The following is a 20262-nucleotide window of genomic DNA, read 5'->3' as shown; positions in this document are numbered from 1 at the left end:
TCATAATATATGCCCATTAAGCACAATCAGCACACCACTTACTCTATTTTCACCAACTTGATATGCTCTCCTACAATGTGACCAAACCACTTCTGTTTCCTCTTTTCTGGTTCTTTCCTGGACTTCATGGTTGGGAGTTGTTTGGTTGCTGTTTTGGAACAGCATTTCCCTTTCAAAATAAACTATATTCATAAAAATATACACCGGAAATCTAATATAAATAAAGTATATTTATTTCTTAACATTCATAGTGCCATCAAGCCAACATATTCTCCTTACAATGCATCAAAGCCGCTCATGTTTTTTTTAAACTAGATATTTGTTTGTTGCTCGAAATAAACTAGATACAACTCCACCCAATGAGTTCCTCCAGCAGGTACTTCAATGCTCCAGATTCCAGCATCTGCAGCCTCTTGTGTCTCAGATACAAATAATTTGACCGAACTGGAAGAGTAATAAGGTTTACATCAGAAAAGTTCATAGCTAAAGTTATTATTCTATAGATTTGCTGAGTATGCCTGCAGAGAAATGAATCTCAGGGTTGTATGTGGATTCACATATGTATTCTGATAATAGAATTTGCTTAAAACTTTGAACTGTAATCTGTATAGATTCTGTTAAGATTGTTGATTGCTAATGCAATGTGTCTTTCTTCTAAACTATACATCCAAAGCATGTTTGAGAGGCTGTCACATAGAATCTATCTGGCTTTTTCCCCAGTGTCTAGAGTTTCCCTTAACTGTGGTTCTTTCCCACAGACCCTTTGCATTGGGTGCACTGAGCATAAACTTCTGCAGCTTCTCGTAACTTGTAACAGAATCAGAACCAGGTTTATTATCACTGACATGTTGTAAAATCCCTTAGTTTGTGGTAGCAGTACAGTCAATATTTAAAAAACTTACAATATTAGAATAAAAAATATAAAAGAGGTACATACATAACCAGTGCAAAAAGAGCAAAATAGTGGGTAGTGTTCACAGATTCAGAAATCTGATGATGGAGGGAAAGAAACTTATTTCTAAACATTAAGTGTGGATCCGCATCAAGCCTCTGCATCACCTCCCTGATGAGAAGAGCACATATCCTTTATGGCGAGGGTTCTTAATGATGGAGGACACCTACTTGAGGCACCGTCTTTTGAAGATGTACTCGATGCAGGGGATGGACCTGGCTGAGTCTGCAGCCCCTGCAGCTTTTTTTCAGTCCTGTCGGTGATGCAACCAGTCAGAATGCTCTCCACGTACATCTGTAGAATATTGCTAGAGTTTTTGCTGGCATACCACATCTCCTCAAACTCTGAACGGAGTATAGCAACGGAAGTGCCTTCTTTATGATTGAATCAGTATGTTGGGCCAAGAATAGATACTCTGCAATGTTTATGATCAGAATCTTAAAGCTGCCCACCCTGTCCTCGGCAGACCTCTTGTTGAGAACTGCTGCACATTCTCCTGACTCCTCATTGCTGGAGTCCACAATCAATTCCTTGGTCTTACTGACATAGAATGCAAGGTTCTTGCAACACCACCTACCAGCTGATCCATCTCACTTGTGTATGCCTCCTCGTTACCATTTGAGATTCTGCCAACAACGTTTGTGTCATTAGGCAACTTTATGGATGGTGTTTAAACTGTGTCTAGCCACTGTTTTAAGTATAGAAAGAGTAGACCATTAGGCTAGGCATGAATGCTTGAGATGTGCCTGTGTTGATTGTCAGCAAGGAGATGTTATTTCTAATCCTCACTCACTAATCTCTCGACGTTGAGGATCCAGTTGCAGATCTGTGTATCAGAGCACAGGTTCCCATGGATAATTGGAGCACCAACTAATCTACTGGAGAAATTCAATGACTTGCAGCATCTGTGGGAGGAAAGGAATTGACAGTGTTTGAGTTGAAACCCTGCTTCATTGTTTTCCCCCAAATTGTTCATAACTGCAGATTCCAGCACCTCTGTCTCCATTGTTAACATTTTGGATGTGTTAAAGAATCTGTGAATCACAAACTCCTAATTTAACCCTGATAGTTTCCAGATTACAAATGAAAGCTTTTGCGCTTTGATGTTTGAAAGCCTAATTGTTGTGATGTGGGAGGGAGGGTACTCGTTATCTATGAGTACACTTAAAACTGTGAATACCAGAGATGATTAACATTCTGTTGTGGTTCCTAATACAGTTTTCTTAATTGATTTATGTTCCCTCGGTGGAATTTTGTTCTCCTCCACCTAGCTCCCATCCATTTTATCAGGTGTTTCATATCGATCCATTTTTTAGCTTATTCCTATTATAATTATACTGTTTGTCAGGGCCACCTGGAGGTGAAATTCTAAAGGAAAGGTTGATGTTTGGACTGTTAATTAGTAATCTTTTTAAGTGACTGGTTGTTAGAAAGATCGCCTCAGCAAAACCAGAACCTTGGGAACTGGGGGGCTCGGTGTTGATGTTTGAGGTAATGTTTTACCAGGCGTTTAGTGTAATATTTCATTCCAGGTGAATTTTCTCCTTCTTGGGCAGTCCCTCGGGATAGAAGATTCCTCTTTGATTTTGTGTGCCCTGCGGTTGCCGCTCTGCCTGTGAGTGAGCAGAAGGGTAGGTACTTCACTTATCATGCACTTACACAGAACTCAGGTCACACAATATGAGTTAGCTTTACAGCCTTCTCTTCCCTCGCTGTTAAGCTTGTAAAGCAATGTGTGCTGATTGTGGAGGGAGTGAAGGATTACGGTGGTTGGAGTATCAGTAACAGGCTGTATTTTTCTGATTATTCCTAATGATATTGTATATCTTGTGTATTGCTGATCTTGGCAAGTGTGGACAATTCTCCTACTATCCTGACTTGTGACTTGCAAATGGCAGAAATGCTATCAGTTTTGAGGAAGTGCATCACATTTTAAGATACCCACTCCTTGATTCGTTTCTGTAGCTGCATTAATTATGATGTTGACCAAATTATGTTCTGGTCAGTAGTGACTCCTTATGGTGTTGATAGTGAGGAGTTGAATGCTGAAAATATCATCGAATGTCATGTAAAAAAGTTTGGGCTTCCTTGTTGGAATTTGTTCTCATTTGGCACTTTTACTTTGAGAACATTACTTACCACTAATCTTCCCATTAATAAATACGGTCAATGATCTGTTCGAGAAGTTGTTAACATCTTGCTGGAAGTCAGCAGTAAACATCCTAACTTTAAGCCTCATGATGGAAGCAAGGAGATCATGAATGTTTCAGCCTGGGTTGCCACTCTGGGAAACTCCTACAACTGAGTGTGGCTGACTGCCACATTGATGTTAAGTAGAGTCTCTCTTACCATTCTTCGATTGTTCAGCTTTTGTCCATGTTTGTCTGAAACTAAATGAAACTGCTTCCAAAGAGTCAGAAGATTGTTGATCAGAAATAGGTTGTAGGCTCCAGCTGTCCATGTCAATTAGAATGGTTCTACCCTTAATGGGATGCTTTAGGTATTCTATGAATTAAGCAATCATACATGCAAGATATATTAAAATCATTCAGGCTGCATACCTATAGTAACACAACCAAAATGCTGGAGGAACTCAGCAGGTCAGGCAGCATCTACGGAAAAGCGTAAACATTTGACATTTTGGGCCAAGACCCTTCTTTGACCCTGCTTCATGACTGAAAGGAAAGAGGGAAGATGCCTGAATTAAAAGGCGAGGGGAGGGGAAAGAGGCTAGCTGGAAAATGATAGATGGGTGGGAAAGGTCAAGGGCTGGAGAAGAAGGAATCTTATAAGAGAGGAGTGTGGACAATAGGAGAAAGGAAAGGAGGAAGGGGACCAAGGAGATGTAATAGGCAGGTAAAAAGAAGTAATAGGTCAGAGTGGGGAATAAAGGAAGGGGTGGGGGTAATTTCATTCCCCGAAAGGAGAAATTGACATTCATACCATCAGGTTGGAAGATACCCAGATGGAATATAAGGTGGTGCTCCTCCACCCTCAGGGTGGCCTCATCTTGGCACAAGAGGCCATGGACCGACACGGTGGGACGGGAATGTGAATTGGAATTAAAGTGCCTGGCCCCCGGGAAGTGCCGCTTGTGGCAGATGGTGCGGAGGTACTCAACGAAGCAGTCCCCCAATTTATGACAGGTCTCACCAATGCACAGGAGGCTGAATTGGGAGCACTGAACCCAGCAGATTCGCAAGTGAAGTGTTGCCTCACCTGGAAAGACTGTTTGGGGCCCTGAATGGAAGTGAGGGAGGAGGTGTATGGGCAGGTGTAGCACTTAGGTTGCCTGCAGGGTGGGAGATTAGTGACTGAGGCCTCCATTGGTCAGGGTCGATCATGGATGTTGCATCCCAGCTGTGTTGATACACAAACCTGGGCTGTAGGATACGGAGAACAAACTGTTGTCCATGTAGCAAGCTCCTCCGCTCTATGCATTTGATGAACCCAAAAGAATGGCAGAGACCGATACATTTCGGTACCAGCAGCATCACAGAGTTGCCAGTCAGCGTTGAAGTCAACATAGGACTTAGAGACTCCAGCTCCAGATTTTTCCCTCAGAGTTTGCTTCCTCATAAGTGAGTACAGATGGAAGTGGTGCACTCTCAACAGAGCGAGAGTGGGAGTTTGTAGGATGGGAGACAATATGGGGTTTAAGGACCAGTGAATCCTATGAGTGTTGTGAAAGGATGCAGAACATCGAACATGTTCTGTGCACCTGCCCACTCTCACCTGATTTAGCTGACACCGACCTGCTCAACATCAACCAAACAAGACTAGAGTGGCTGGCTGTCTGGTGTGACAAGCTATGATGATGATGAGTATAGCCACAAGGCAGCGGAGGCTTGATATCAGAGTTTTCTATCTGCTAGATGATCTACCAACCACAGCTGATGAGCCCCACCTGCCTGAAGTGACTGGTTTTAAAGCATCAGTAACCCACCTTTGCCCCTTCTTCTGTCAGTAGAAAAGGTTCCACTGAGCTTAGTGGCCAGGCCACACATGAAGGCCAGGAGCTGGACATGGTTGTCAGAGGCTAGTTGAGGCGCATGCCATTGGGAACGTGTAACAGGTAGTGGGAGCTTGTCCCCATTACCACCACTCCCCTCCCCCCAGGCTATAACAACCTTAAGGAACCAAGGAGATGAGTGGACAGGGGCAAATGGACACTGAAACTGCAGGGGGAGCGATCCCTGTGGAAAGCAGAGAAGGAGGGGGAGATATGTTTAGTGGTAGGATCACATTGGAGGTGCAGAAGTTGCGGAGGATAATGTGTTGGATGCAGAAGTTGATGGAATGATAGATAAGGGCAAGAGGGACCCTATCACTATTACAATGACAGGAAGATGGGGTGAGCGCAGATGTACGAGCAATGGAGGAGATGCGGATGAGGGCAGTATCAACTGTAGAGGGAGGGAAACTCTGTTCTTTGAAGAAGGAGGACATCACTGATGACCTGAAATGGAAAACCACATCCTGAGATTAGATGCGATGGAGTTGAAGAAACTGAGAAAAGGGAATAGCATTTTTACAGGAGGCCAGGTGGGAAGAGGTATAGTCAAGATAACTTTGAGAATCATTGCATTTATGTAAGATGTCAGTTAACACTTTGTCTCTAGAGGTGGAGACAGAGAGATAATGAAAGGAGAGGGAGGTGTCGAGATGGTCCAAGTGACTTTATGGGCAAGGTGGAAGTTAGGGGTAAAACTAATGAAATTGGTGAACTCAGCATGGATGCATGAAGCGGTAGTCAATGTAGCAGAGGAAGATTTAGGGAGTATAACCGGGGATGTCCTTGAACATAGACTATTCTACATAGAGGCAGGCATTACTTCGTCCCATGCGAGTGTCCATGGCTACACCTCAGGTTTGGAGAAAGTGGGAGGGGCCAAAGGAAAATTGTTCAGGTTGAGGACCAGTTCCACCAGACAGAGGAAGGTGGTGGTGCAGGGGGATTTGTTGGTTCTTTTGTTAAGAAAGAGGTGGAGGGCTTTAAGGCCTTCTTGATGGGGGATAAAAATGCATCCATGGTGAAGATGGGAAGGTCAGGACCAGGGAATTGAAAGTTACTGAGAAGATCGAGGACATGAGAGGTGTTGCAGATGTAGCTGGGAAGGGACTGAACCAAGGGGGATAAAATGGAATTGTGATATGAGGACACAAGTTCAGTCGGACAGGAGCAGGCAGAAATAATAGGCCTACCTGGACAGTCTGGTTAGGAGGTAGAAGTGAGCATTGTGGGTTAAGGGAACAATGTGTTTGGTGGCAGTGGTTGGGAATTCTCCAGAGGTCAGTGATGGTGTCGGAGACAGTTTTCTGATGCTGTAGGTGGCATCCTCCTCAAGGGGTAGGTAGGTATGAGGAGCTGTCTGAGAGTTGTCACCTGGCCTCTGCAAGATGGGGGTTAGTGCGCCACACTGCAACAGCACCCCTTTGTCTGCGGGTTTGATAGTAAGGTTGGGATTGGTTCAGAGGGAGTAGAGGCAGTGCATTCAGAAAGGGCCAGGTTGGAAGAGGAGAGAGGAGCGTTGAAGTTGATGTCTCGTCAGCAATTCAAGATGAAAAGATCCAGAGCAGGCAGAGAACCAGAACAGGGTGTCCAAGAAGAGGAGGAAGGTTGGAGACAGGAGAAGGGCGTCATCGCACGGATTGTGAAATCCTTGTCAAAGAAGGAGATGGAGGTGACAGAAGAAGAGCTCGATGTTGTGAGGTGCGCAGAACTCACTGCGGTGAGGGCGAAGTGGGACAAAGGTGAGGCCCTTACTGAGGACAGAATGTTACACCTCAGGGAGTGGAAGGTTGGAGGGAATATTGAAGACCCGGCATGGACGGGAGCTGGAATTGGTGGGGGTTAAGGGTGTTATTGGTGTCTGAGGAGAGAGGACGGTTGGACTGTTCAGGGAAAGTAGGGTGGGAGCAAGATGGAGGCTCTGAGGAACCAACAGCTGATGGGGGAGGGGGGGTGTGACTGAAAGATTGCAGAGTGGTGGTGGGGAAGGGGAGACTGGGGATCCAACGGCAGTGCATAAAGTCTCCTATACCTATAAATATTTAAAGGAATTCACAATGTAGACAGCATTCTGAATCTCTGCTACTGAATACATTACAGTATCCCAGTGAGCGAGCAGAAACAGTTTAGATGGTGGTTAGCAGGATTAGGTTTGTTCCGAGTTTTTGAGAGACAGGTGAGCACTCTGAATGATTGGCCATTATCTGTTTTCATCTAGTGGGGAGGGGAGATTAAAAAAATGAGACAAAGACATTTACAAATTTCTTTTCCCTGAAGATTATGCATTTGCATTCTTGTGAGCTGTAATTAGGCTGACAAGTAACGGGCAGATCATGAGCACTCTATCAATATGTAATCATCTATAAAGTAACAGCTTTGAAGAAGGATAACCAGTGGAAGTAATGAGACTTTGAAAGATATTTTTCACATTCCTTATGGTTCTTGCTTGCTTTACACAATCAACTAGCCTTCTGGAACGAAAGAAGCAGAACATTAAAGCCTAAGCTGGAGAAACTTGATACATTATAATTATGTCTATTGGTCCTTAGTGTGTCTATCAGCATCAGCAAATGTTTTCTCTAATAGTCACCCATATAATTACCTTCTGTATAATTACACTTGTTATTTCTTCTTTGGATCTGAGAGAAGAAAACAATGGCAATCTTTAAAGGAAAATTTTCCAGTGTACTGATTTTGAACCACCAGGAGATTCTTGGGCAGGGACCAAGATATGGATTAAGCTCTAGAAGTCTTTTCACTCTGAGCTCCCCAACCACATGATAGGAAAGCTTTTTGTGTTTTTCCAATTAAGTTATCACGTGATAACCATACATGAAAAATCAGTCATGCTGCACAGCAATCACAATGCAACCTTGTGCAAGCTCAGGTTTTATTTAACTCCCCATAATAGTCAGCCCTTCAGTAGGATACATGATCAAACTTAACTGGCTTTTAACTAGCTTGATCTTGGGTGATTTTTGTAACATTCTATTCAATATGGCCCATCAAATTAATAATAGCAATTTAAAGGGCAAAATCCCGACATGTCTGGTCCTGATTTCAATGCATTTGCAATCCTTCATTATTTCCTGTTGGTACCTGCATTTATTGTAATAATTACCTGCAATGGAATGAATGAAGAATGTCACTGCATAAACAGATCATTTTATCTATTGGATTGTAACAGATCTGGGCAGTAAATAGAATAGCAACTTCCTATTTTGCAAAGCAGATTATTTATAATCTGTTTATGGCTTGAGTTATAGCCATTTATAATTTATGTATTATTCTTAGCCCATTGAAAAAGGTAAATATTTTGTGAACCATATGAGACCAGACCCACCTTTGAAATGGTTATTTATGTTTGATGTAATAAAAATGCTGTCAGGATTTAAAATAAAGAAAATTTTGTTAGAATGCAAGCAAATGGAAGTGTAAAGTGTCACAGTCAGGAGAAGGATGGTATTCGGGATTAGTGCAATGTTACTGCTGTCCACAAAGGACCAAACACAAACTATGATCTTAAGCCCTATCTGATATAGATCACTTTGGGTACCCTCACTAAAGTTATACTGTAACCACCTACTCTTCAAAGGCTAAATCACGTTATCAGACAGTCCCTGTCTGTCCTTCACGGTGAGCTTAGCTACCCATTATTTCAGCAGTGGGACCTCCTCCCTACCAAGAAGATACCTCCAGCTAGCAAAATAGTTAAAAAAAACAATTTACTTTTAGTGATACACATTGAAATTTAGATTGAATTATTAAAACATATCTAAAACTCACAGAGGAATTATTTCTTATAAAAAGTTTGCAAATCACAATTTCTAAAACACAAAGGGTTTCCAAAGCTGGTACAATTCCTATTGCTAAAAAGGCATCCCAACAAGTTCAAAATCTGGAACAATTTTCTGCAGCCTGCAAATGAATCATTGACTACAGAAATCAAAGGTAAAGTATTGATTCTCATCACCCCATCTTTAATCATTCCTCTTGTCATTCCTGTTTCCTAATACTTACACTGTATTTTTTGTCACTTGGTGACTTCAGACACATGTGGTATTTCTTCAGATACCTTTGCTGTGAAACTCACAGAGATCTCTAAAAGATTCTAGGGATGGAAATCCCAGACACCCAAAATTAATGCTGTGAAGGCTGGCTCTCTAAGTATACAGACCTCCCAGCAATTGATAGATCAGCTATTTGATGTGCTAAGTGATAGTATCATTTAAGATAACCCCATTGTCTTAAAAGGCACCTCTTGAGCAGGCAGTCCCTTGCTGTGGGCCAGCAGCCTGAGCTCTACAGACAGTGCTGTTTGGTTGCAGAACTGTCCTTTTAACTTCAGACTGGTTATTGCTTGCAATTTATGTTAAGAACTGGAGACTGGTTCTTCTTTACAACAAGAATCCGAGCAAGGAACTTTGATCAGGAGTTTAACTTACTGAGAAAACAACTCTTTGGCCCCTGGAAGAGACAACTGCTCTGTTATAAAGCTGAACTTGGAAAAAAGCCTTCCGCCCAAGCCCTGAACAGTGAATGTCCATCACATTAGTATAGATGCATGCGATGATTAGCATGATCATGATAGCCTGAAAGGCCTATTTGAATGTAATATGTTCCAGACAATTCTAAGATCTTCAAATATGATTATCAGGCAGTTTTCACATTGAGCAAATAATTGCAAAATTAATCTTGTAAAATAACATAGGCCTTTTGTGTTAAAACAACTCACAATATTGTTGTTTATAAAATTATAGAATTGTACAGCATAGAGATTGGTTCTCATCCATGCCAGCTTGATACCTCTCTACACTCATCCAATTTGCCCACATCCTCTACCCCTTTCCTATCAAAATACAGTTTAAATGCAGCAATTTTATCTAACTTCTACACCTCCCTGGCAGCTCATTCTAGATAACCACCATCCTCTCCTTTAAATTTCTCCCTTCTAACATTAAACTTGTGCCTTCTAGTTTGAGTCTCTTCCCTCTTAGAAAAATTCGACTCCGTATATGAAATTTTTGTATTCCATTGCTCATGGATTTCAAAGATTAGTTGCTCAAAGGTTTTTAGGTTGTGTTTTGTGCTTTGTTATGTAATTTATACTTCTGCTCTTGCTTCAGTAGGTGAGTAGTAAGCATGTCTCTGCTGTTAGTTAAATCGTTAAGTGTTGCTCATACATTTCCACATCACATGGGGAAAACATAAAGTTGTGACTGATCAGGAGCAAAAAACTGGGTATCGCAATTTTTATCACCAGCAGCAGCGGTGCATGTCAGAAGTTAACTGATGCTTTTTATTGTGACCATGGCATGATGATTCCAGCAGGAAAATGGCTGAGCCACAAGTGCAGTTTTGAATTCAATAATATCTCAAGAGGTTGTTTGTACATAGGTGGTATCCATAAATTGGCTGCTTGTTACCCAGGGACTGCCTGTATTTCAATATGGGTCTGCCATCCTAATTTTATTACAATCATAACTCTTCTCGAAGGTTGACACAAGAGACTGCAGGTGTTGGAATCTGGAGCATCAAACAAGATGCAAGGTCTTGGCCAATGATCTGAACTGATGAAAGGGTTTGATTGGAAGCATCAGCTATCTATTTCCCTCCACGGATGCTGTCTGACCCATTGAGTTCCTCTGGTATCTTGCTTATTGCTCCAGATTCCAGCAACAGCAGTATTTTGTGTCCCCCTCTGAAATATTGCTGTGGGTAGACAGGAATATAGATTTCAACTGCCACCAGATCAGGCTTGATCTTATTAAATAATGGGGATACTCAAGGAAGCAAGTGGCCTACTCCTGCTCTTAATATTGTATATTGCACTTGTACATTTTAATGCTCTCTGTACTTTAATTGAGAGTATTTGTTGCTGCAGAGAGACCTGTAGTCCCATTAAATAAATGACTTCATGAAAATGGAGTAGAAATACTTGTATGGACTTTGGACCTTCATGAATCAGGAGACATCTTTTACCAGATTGTATCCGCTATTTCCTTTGTCAGGAATGCAGAGGGCTGTGACTGGAAATTTTTCTTGCACAACGTACTGTTTAGATTTTAGACATTCCTTTCTTTTGTTTAAATTGGCTATCAGAAGAAAATGTCTGTTTTACAGGACGTAACTGAAAGAAAGCTATGGGCCAGGTTTCTCGTTTGTTGTGACCGCAAATTTGCAGTTACTCATTACTCCAGAAAAATCTGTCGATTGCAAAATTGACCCTGATAGGTATAGGCGTCCCACAATTGTTGTGAATAGTTCACTGACCCTTTATAGCATCAGAACAGTTTGCAGTTTTCTCCTCTGCTGACAATGTGAAACTATTTTAATTGAACTATTTACAAATGACTCCACTCGATATTAGCTTGAAGTCCTTACAAAGTTTCAAACTGCCTAAGACAATTCACAAGCTGTTCTCTCTCCTTTCAGATCAATGGGAAACCATTCTATACACTTCCTCTTAATGCTGCACAGTGATTTTGAGATGCAAGTGTATGTCAGCATTGGAGAACTGGCTTCAGTCCAGTGGCAACTTGTCTGTGTGTTTGTGAGCAATGACAGATGCAGGGCTCCTCCTATAGATCTTGTCCATGAGGCAGTATATGTCTATATGCTTGAGGTAAGGAGCAAGCACACATACTAACTAAATATTCTTGGAGATATAACAGAGTACAAATGCTGAAACATTGAGCAAAACCAATCTGCTGGAGAAACGCAGCTGGAAATGGAGAGACGATGTTTGAGTCCTTGACCATTCAGCTGAACTTATAGAAAGATGGAGACACTCAGCCTGAAAAATCAATTGTCCATTTCCATCCACAGATGCTACCTGACCTTCTGTGTTTCTTTAGCAGTTTGCTGTATGCCTCAAACTTTTCTAGGTGCCATCTCTGCAGAGCACACCACAGACACCACCAAATGTTGTTTGATAGCTGGTACTCTTGAAGGGTCAAATTCCATCACTTACAAATTGCTGACATAATGACAATCAGTAACAAGGGAATCAACACATTGTACACTCTAAATACACATAATGAATTTACATTTGATCGCAGGTGATGTTATCTCAGAGATGCACCAGCAATGACAGAAGGAGAGAACAATAAAGTGTAGTTATTTAGGTTCAAATAATTTCCATGCCATAATCCTGCTCTGTTCAATGTTTGAGATAGTCTTATTAAGATGATCAGAATGTCATTGAAATGCATGTGCAGAGAAGGATGAACATCTATTATTTAAAACTGCATGTAGTTCCACAACAAGGTAATCCTGCGAGATGACAATTCATGAAGACATTTGGGGTTGAAAGGTGCATCTGCAATATGTACAGTTTACCAGAGTATCATTGGATCTTTTGTATTGCTTTTGTTATTTCAAAAGCAATTTTTTTTCTTAATAAAAAACTACATGCAAAAGAAGATGACAGTGTAGAGCTCTTTACAGGGTTAAGTTTTATTTGGTCTATACATTCAGAGTTGCTGGTTCTACTCACAGTAGTGTCGGCAAATTATCTTTTGACAAGGTCCCACATGCGAGGCTGGTCAAAAAGGTTCAGACATTTGGCATTCAGGCTGAGATAATAAATTGGATTGGACATTGGCTTTGTGGGAGAAGCCTGTACAAGTGGTAGCAGAGGGTTGCCTCTCTGACTAGAGGCCTGTGACTAGTGATGTGTTGCAGGGTTCGGTGCTGAGTCCTTTATCGTTTGTCATCTGTATCAATGATCTGGATGATAATATGGTTAACTGGATCAGCAAATTTGCAGATGACAAGATTGGGGGTGTAGTGAACAGTGAGGAAGATTATCATGGCTTGCAGAGGGATCTGTATCTGCTGGAAAAAATGGGCTGAAAAATGGCAGATGGAACTTAATGCAGACAAGTGTGAGGTTTTGTACTTCAGTAGGGCCAACCAGGGTAGGTCTTACACAGTGAACATTAGGGCACAGAGGAGTGTGGTAGAACAAAGGGATCTCGGAATACAGGTCCATAATTAATTGAAAGTGGTTTCACAGGTAAGTAGGCACATTGGCCTTTATGAATCACAAGGACAGGAGCTGGAATGCTATGTTAAAGTTGTATGATGTTGATGAGGCCTAATTTGGTGTATTGTGTGTAGTTTTGGTCACCTACCTACAAGAAGGATGTAAACAAAGTAGAAAGAGTACAGAGAAAATTTACAAGGATGTTGCCAGGTCTGCAGGACCCGAGTTATAAGGAAACATTGGGTAGGTTAGTACTGTACTCTTTGGAATGTAGAAGATTGAGAGGAGATTTGATAGTGCTATACAAAATTATGAGGGGTATAGATAAGGTAAATGCAAGCAGGCTTTTTTCACTGAGGTGTTGTGGGACTACAATCAGAAGTCATAGTTAAGGGTGAAAGGTGAAAGGTTTAAGGGGAACATGAGGAGAAACTTCTTCACTCAGAGGGTTGTGAGAGTGTGGAAAGAGCTGCCAGCACAAGTGGTGCATGTAGACTCAATTTCAATGTTTAAGAGAAATTTCAACATCTATATGGATAGTAGGGGTATGGAGGGCTATGGTCTCATTGCAGGTCAATGGGAGTAGGCAGTTTAAATGGTTTCTGTAAAGACTAGATGGGCTGGAAGGCCTGTTTCAGTGCTGTACTTCTCTATAACTCTATGTATACATCACTGTTGTCATTATGTTGCCCCAGGATGAAACATCCTTCCATTGCTTGAGGGGCTCCCCCACCGGGCTCAGCTCTTGGAGTCCAGTAGCAGAAGGAGACCATACTGTGGTCCTTCCCCATAGAGCTTTGCATTGGCTGCACATGTTTTCAGTGTATCCCTCAGCATGTAGTCCTGCAGTCAGGAATGTGCCAGTTGGCAGCATTTCTTTCCTAATACATTTTATTTTGTTAGTTCAGTGATAAGATGGCACCTTTGCAATGGCTGAATCTTACCCAGATAGGCTTTTGCTGTTTGCCATCTTCCCATCCCCGTAGTGACTTCTTTGGATGTATAGACCTTCTATTGCTGGGAAAGCCCTGGCCTTTGCATCTACTGGTTGTCAAAGGAGTGAGGTTCATTAAATAAATAAATTAGTTAGAAACACTTAACAGATGTAACAAATAATTTCATAAATTAAAATTACTTGAATATATTAAAACTAGCTCAATACTTAAGCATTATTAAAAACATTGAACAAAATTGACATGATACTGTTGAAGAAATCAAAGTCAATGATAACTAAGTAGATCTGAATGAAGCACCAGATGCAGGAATAAAAATAGAAAAAGATGGAAATATTCACCAAGTCAGGCAAGTATTTTGTTTTCTATCTCTGATTTCCAGTCCCTGTAGGTTTTGATATTCATATGAGCAAGAAACTGGCCACAAAGACAATATTTGAAAGTGTGCCGCTGCATCAGAACCCTTATGCCAATTTTTGGGATGTATTCAATTTAACCTCAGCCTGTCTTGTATTTCATGAAGTCATAGAGCACAGAAACAGGCTCTTTGGCCTATTTGGTCTATGCCAACCAATATTCCCATTTAGGTTACACACACAAAATTCTGGAGAACTCAGTATATCAAGCTGAGACCTGATAAAAACTAGAATAAAAAGATTCGGCAGGAGCAGGAGCACAAGTTGGCACATGATAGGCGAGTCCAGGTGAAGGGCAGATAGTAGGTAGATGGGGGAAGGGGGATGAAGGAGAATGATGTGAAAAGCTAGGAGGTGATAGGGAGAAGAAGAAAAGCACTGAGGTAGAAGGAATTTGACAGAGGATGACAGTAGACCATGGAATAAAGGGGAGATGGGGAAGCAGAAAAAAATGTTGGACAGGTAATGAGGATTGGGTCGGGAAAGAGAGGGGGTGAGGGGATTACAGGAATGAAAGAAAACAAAGGGTTGGGAAGGAAACAGAGGGGAGTGATTACCAAAATTCAGATTAATTGATTTTGATGCCATCAGGTTGGTGACTACCAAGATGGAATATGTGGTGTTGCTCCTCCAACCTGCTTCTGGCCTCAATGTGTAGTAGAGGAGGCCGTGGATAGGTATGTCAGTGTGGGACTGGGAAGTGGAATTAAAATAGGTGGTCACATTCTGTTTCAAATTACGTAAATTTCTTTAGACACTTCATGGCAGCCTACCATATGGAGCCTTATTAAAGGCTTACTGAAGTCTTTGTAGACCATGTCTAGTGCCCTGCCTTCATCAACTTTCTTGGTTACTTCTTCAAAAAACTCATTCAACTTCAAAAGACATGATGTCCCTCACACAACACTATATGAAAGACAACACCCTGTCTTTCCAAATGCTTGCATACCTTATCCTTCAGAATCCCCTCTAATAATTTACCTACCATAGATCTGATCTTAAGTTCTCAGGTTTTTCTTTGCATCCCTTCTTAAATGGTGATTGTCTGTCATATACGATGATGGCAGAAACCAGTGTAGGAGAGTTTTTAAAGTGGAAAAGCCATTGCACTGGGCAGTTCCACTCTCCCGACTTCGGAAATCTGGGTCCAGTGGTACGAGTATTCGTCACAAACTGGGTCTTCCATAGTTGCAGTGGATAACCATGATTTCTTCTGTGCCTTGTCATGCCCTTCATTCTCCACAAAGTGCTGCAGAACTGCCTTCCTGGCCATTGGATATCACTGTTGATCTCATTTGCCCAGTCTGCCAAAGCTTACTTCACATACCAGGACAGACCTGTCCCTATCTCACTGGGGTATGAGACCCGTTGGCTACCCTCACCTGGTTTAGCCCACCTGTCAAAGCGCTGTAGCAGGGTGTGGCCTCTGTTGCATGCAAATAACTTCTTGGAGCCATAAGTGAGAGCTTAGTGTCCAGTGGGGACAGAAGGTGAATGAGTTGCTCAGAATGGACGCAGCAAGCCCCTTCACCAGAAGTGCTGCCATTCCTTGGATACTCCATACACCTCCTTCTTAAATAAAGTCACAAATCTCCCTCCTCCCAATCTTTTGGCAATTCACCTAGTGATGTAGATAGGGGGACTGCTGTGTCAAGCACCTTTGCTCGATTCACAACAAGTAGGATTTCCTCGTGGCCAACTTTTAATTCCAGTCCTCATTCCCATTCTGACATGTCAGTCCATTGTCTCCTCTACTGAAACAATGAGGCCACTCTCAGTTTGAAGAAGCAACATCTCATGTTCCGCCTGGGTAGTCTCCAACTTAATGGCATGAACTCTGATTTCTCTAACTTACAGTAATTTTTCCCTTCCCTATTCTTATATTCCTGACTTTTGTTCCCCTCTTACCTCTTCTCCAGCCTATCAACTCTCTCTGATGCCCCTCCTACCTCCCTTTCTCCCGTGGTCCACTCTCCTCTCCTATGATAACAGATACCTTCTTATTTAACCCTTTACCTTTCCCACCTATCACCTCTCAGCTTCCCATTTTAACACCTCCCCCAGCCGCCTGGTTTCATCCATCTCCTTCTAGTTTTTAATTCTTCCCCTCTTCCAACCTTCTTATTCTGGCTTGTTCTGCCTTCCTTTCCAGTACTGATGAAGGATCTTAGCCTGAAACATCGACTGTTCATTCCTTTCCATAGATGCTGTCTGACCTGCTACGTTCCGTTAGTATTTTGTAGGTATTGATTCGTATTTCCGGTATCTGTAGAAGCTCTTGTTTTTATGATTTGCATCTACTTTCATGTTTTAAGACATCCACTACCTCCACTTTAACTATCTTAAGGTTGAAAGTCTTCATTCTTCATGGTAGAAGCAGAGGAGAAATACGCACTCATTTTCTGCAGTTCCACACAGAGATGTTTATTTTTGTCTCTTGATGGGTCCTATTCTCTCACTAATTACTATATTTCCCCCCTTAATCTTCTGTGGCAAACATATTTCATGCCCCCTTTTTGCCCTCTGATTTCCATTTTGAGCATACTGTTGCAACCCCTATGCTCTTTCCAGGACTGACTTGATTCCTGCTTCCTCTACCTGATCCACGCCTCCTCCTTCCTGACCAGAGCCTTAATATCTGTTGTTACCCAGGATTCACAGCTCCTATAGACTTGTCCTTCACTCGAATGTGAATATGTATGTTTTTAACTCTTGAAACCTCAGTTTTAAAATCTCATCTGGAGATTCATGTTCTGTGCTCCCGAGAATAGTATTTTAATATCCCATGGTGCACGAGAGCATGAAGAAAGGTACGTATACATAAAACATTTCACTTCACTTTCGTTCTGCTCTCAGACAGCTAGCTGCTGACATGCCTTATTTGGGTGTGTAGCCCTTATCTGCAGATGAATAAAAGTCTATTCAGAAATAATTTGGCTTGGCTTTTGCAATGTTCAGGAGTCTGAGTGCACGCTGATAATGGAAAGCAATTAAATGACTGAACACTACCGCCCCTCCCCCCAACCCTCTTTAGACCACATTAAGCCAGCCAAACAAACTGAAGAGGCATGAAAGAGGCAAGGGTTAGGAATAAATGAAAGATGATTGCCAAATTAACTAGCCCTGTGCAGACTGCAAAATATCTTCAGGATGTTGTTTTCTTGCGTGCTCAGAGGCTTGTCTCCATCCAGACGACTTGTTGGAATATCCCAGGAAAATAGTCAGACAAAGAGCAAAGGATAAGGAGGACATTAATTGCCTGAACTTAAGCACAAAGGAAATTGAAGGTAAATCCTCACCTGCAAAACTAGAATTTCTACTGCACTTCATCCATTTCTACTGTTTGAATAGTGAGTGAGAGAACGACATCCCGCAAGGCAGGAGCCATTTGAAAGCTGCAAAGTCTTGTCAGGAGTGAGCCACTGTTTGAAGTAGTAAGTGAGGAGTAACATCTTTGCAGGGTGGGACCCATTTAAAATCAACAAGTCTTGTCGGGAGTGAGTCTCATTTGAGCCAATAAAGAAAAAAGTGGTGTAAGCAGAGCGTCCATTGTGGGAGCGGCCATTGTGTGAGTGAAGCAGTATTAGAGTGGTCTGGGTTTGGCTCAACAGGGTTAGGCAAGGAGAGGCTTGGGCAAGCACAGATGAAGCCTCTAAGCATGTTTGTTTTTCTCTGTTAGTATGTATATAGCTAGTTTGCAGAGAATGTGTCCAGAGTTAGTCTAATCCTTTTATGAGATGTGTGAAATTTGGGAGACCTCCAGTCGCTGTGATAACTATATCTCCTTGAAGTGCACCGAGCCGTAGATCTTTAGAGACTGTGATATGAAAATTAATCTGCAGCTCAATGACATTTGGATCATGTAGGTGAATGAAGAGGTGATAGATTGGAATTAGAGGGAGATAGTTAACCCCAAAGTTACAGAAGGCAGGTAACTGGGTGACTGTCAAGAGAGGGGAAGGGAATAGGCAGCAGGTGCAGGGTACACTGATGGAAAGATGGACTTTCTGATACATTAAGGGACAGGCTTGTATATGGCAGGCACAGTCAAAGCACTCAAAATAAGCTACTGTCAGAAAGAGGCCTAACCTCAGAACAGGCATTGACCTTTGCAATATCATTAGAGACTTCAGCAAAGCACGCAGAAAAACTACAGAAAAGGAGGTTAGAATGTAAAATGCACAAAATGTCCCTGAATCGTGCAAAAGGCCAAAAATCTTATCAATGTGGCAAATCCTCCCATGTTGCAAATAACTGTTGGTTCAAAGAAAAAGTGTGTAGAAAGGGTCTCAGACAAAGTCAGAGAGATTGTGCAAGGCAGACAAAAAGCACAACTGAGTGAAAAATCTCAAACACAGAACTAGGCAAATGCATAAATTTACCAAATGTAAACCAAAATCAGAAAGCATGGAGTCCGACAAAGATGAGCTTTGTCATGCTTAGAAGTGCATAGTCTTACTGAAGCAGATCACAATATAAGATGGATCTCAATAGATGTGTCTGGTGTAAAACTGAAAATGGAGCTGGAAACAGGGTCAGCTTTGTCTATAATTCCAGAGGCTGACTATGAGCAACTGTTTTCTAAGACGCCATTAGGGAAGACCTCAGTGATGCTAATGACCAACACAGGCAAAGAAAATCTCTCCCAAAGGCAAACTGAAAGTGAAGTTGATGTATGGAGGCCAAACACAGCAGTTAGAGATTTATGTGTTGAAAAGTGGATGGCCAGACTTTTCAGATGTGAATGGCGGAGAAAAATCCGACTAGACTGGCACACAAAAACTCTCAGTGTGGCATCAAAGGGCAGCTGCAACCCAAATGGTAGCGCTAACAAGAGACTGCCACAACTGCTTAATGCTAATGAGAAGGGTATTGATAAACTCAAAGGCTTAAAGTCCAGAATTGAACTGGACAAAACAGAAATGCCAAGTTTCCACAAAGTGTTTCCAGTTCCTTAGACATTATGTCCTAAAGTGGATGATGAACTGCAGAGCTTGGAGGCATCTGGAATTCTCTCCAAGGTGGAGTGGAGTGCTTGGGCCACACCAATTGGCCCAGTGATCAAGAAAGGGAAGGCCAGAGCCATTCGCATACACTGGAGATTTCAAGGTGAGCATCAACCTGGTGCTGCATGCTGTGCAGTATCCCCTGCCACAAACAGAAGACATTTTTGCATCATTGGCAGATGGGGAGAAGTTTTCAAAGATTTGACTTGTCAGAAACCAATCTGCAAATGGAGATTGAGGAGTCAAGCAGGATTCCTTACAATCAACACTCACTAGAGACTATTCCAGTATAATCATCTCGTCTTTGGTGTCCCATCAGCTCCAGCAGTTTGGCAAAGAGCAATGGACCAAGTGCTCAGAGGTATCCCAGGAACACAATGTTACCTTGATGATATCATTGTGACTGGTAAAGGTGAAGAGCTCCTCTAGCTTTGGTAAAGTACTCACCAGGCTGAGTGAGTATGGTCTGCATGCAAAGAGAGAGAAATGTGAGTTTTTCAAGAATGAAATCTTATATTGTGGACATGCCATTCACTAACGTGGCTTTCTTAAGTCACAAGGGAAGACTGAAGCAGTGCGACAGGCACCCAAACCAGAAGATGTGTCACAACTCACCTGATACTTGGGCCTTGTAAACTACACCCACCGGTTTCTCCCAAACATTGCTACAGTGCTGCATCCACTGAATGTACTGTTACAGACAGGAGCAAAGTGGGAATGGTCAGAAAGATGTGAAAGAGCATTCAAGGAAACAAAGATGACTAATAATATCCAATGAACTGCTCACCCATTATGACCCATCGCTGCCTATCAGACTGGCCTGCAATGTGTCCCATTATGGCTTTGGAGCTGTTTTGTCACACATTATGAAAAATGGATTTGAGCACCTGATTGTGTTTGCTTCAGGATCACTGACAAGTGCAGAATGCAACT

At 42.1% G+C, this 20262-nt stretch overlaps 1 protein-coding gene across 7 annotated transcripts in view; it reads left to right on the top strand.

Moving 5' to 3' along the window:
• Window positions 1-20262, top strand: part of frem1a (Fras1 related extracellular matrix 1a) — a 184607-nt gene that overhangs the window by 13550 nt on the left and 150795 nt on the right. For 6 of the 7 annotated variants that reach the window (XR_012099265.1, XR_012099266.1, XM_073048442.1 and 3 more), the window contains exon 2: window positions 2485-2583. The exons of the other annotated variant lie outside the window; for it this stretch is intronic. The gene's annotated coding sequence lies outside the window, so the exon portion shown is untranslated. The remainder of the gene's footprint in view (window positions 1-2484; window positions 2584-20262) is intronic. 7 annotated transcript variants of the gene reach the window in all.

The sequence above is a fragment of the Hemitrygon akajei genome, chromosome 6, assembly GCF_048418815.1.
Source record: "Hemitrygon akajei chromosome 6, sHemAka1.3, whole genome shotgun sequence".
NCBI lineage: Eukaryota > Metazoa > Chordata > Chondrichthyes > Myliobatiformes > Dasyatidae > Hemitrygon > Hemitrygon akajei.
The sequence above is the reverse complement of the archived record's forward strand: the minus strand, read 5'-3'. Positions and strand labels throughout refer to the sequence as shown.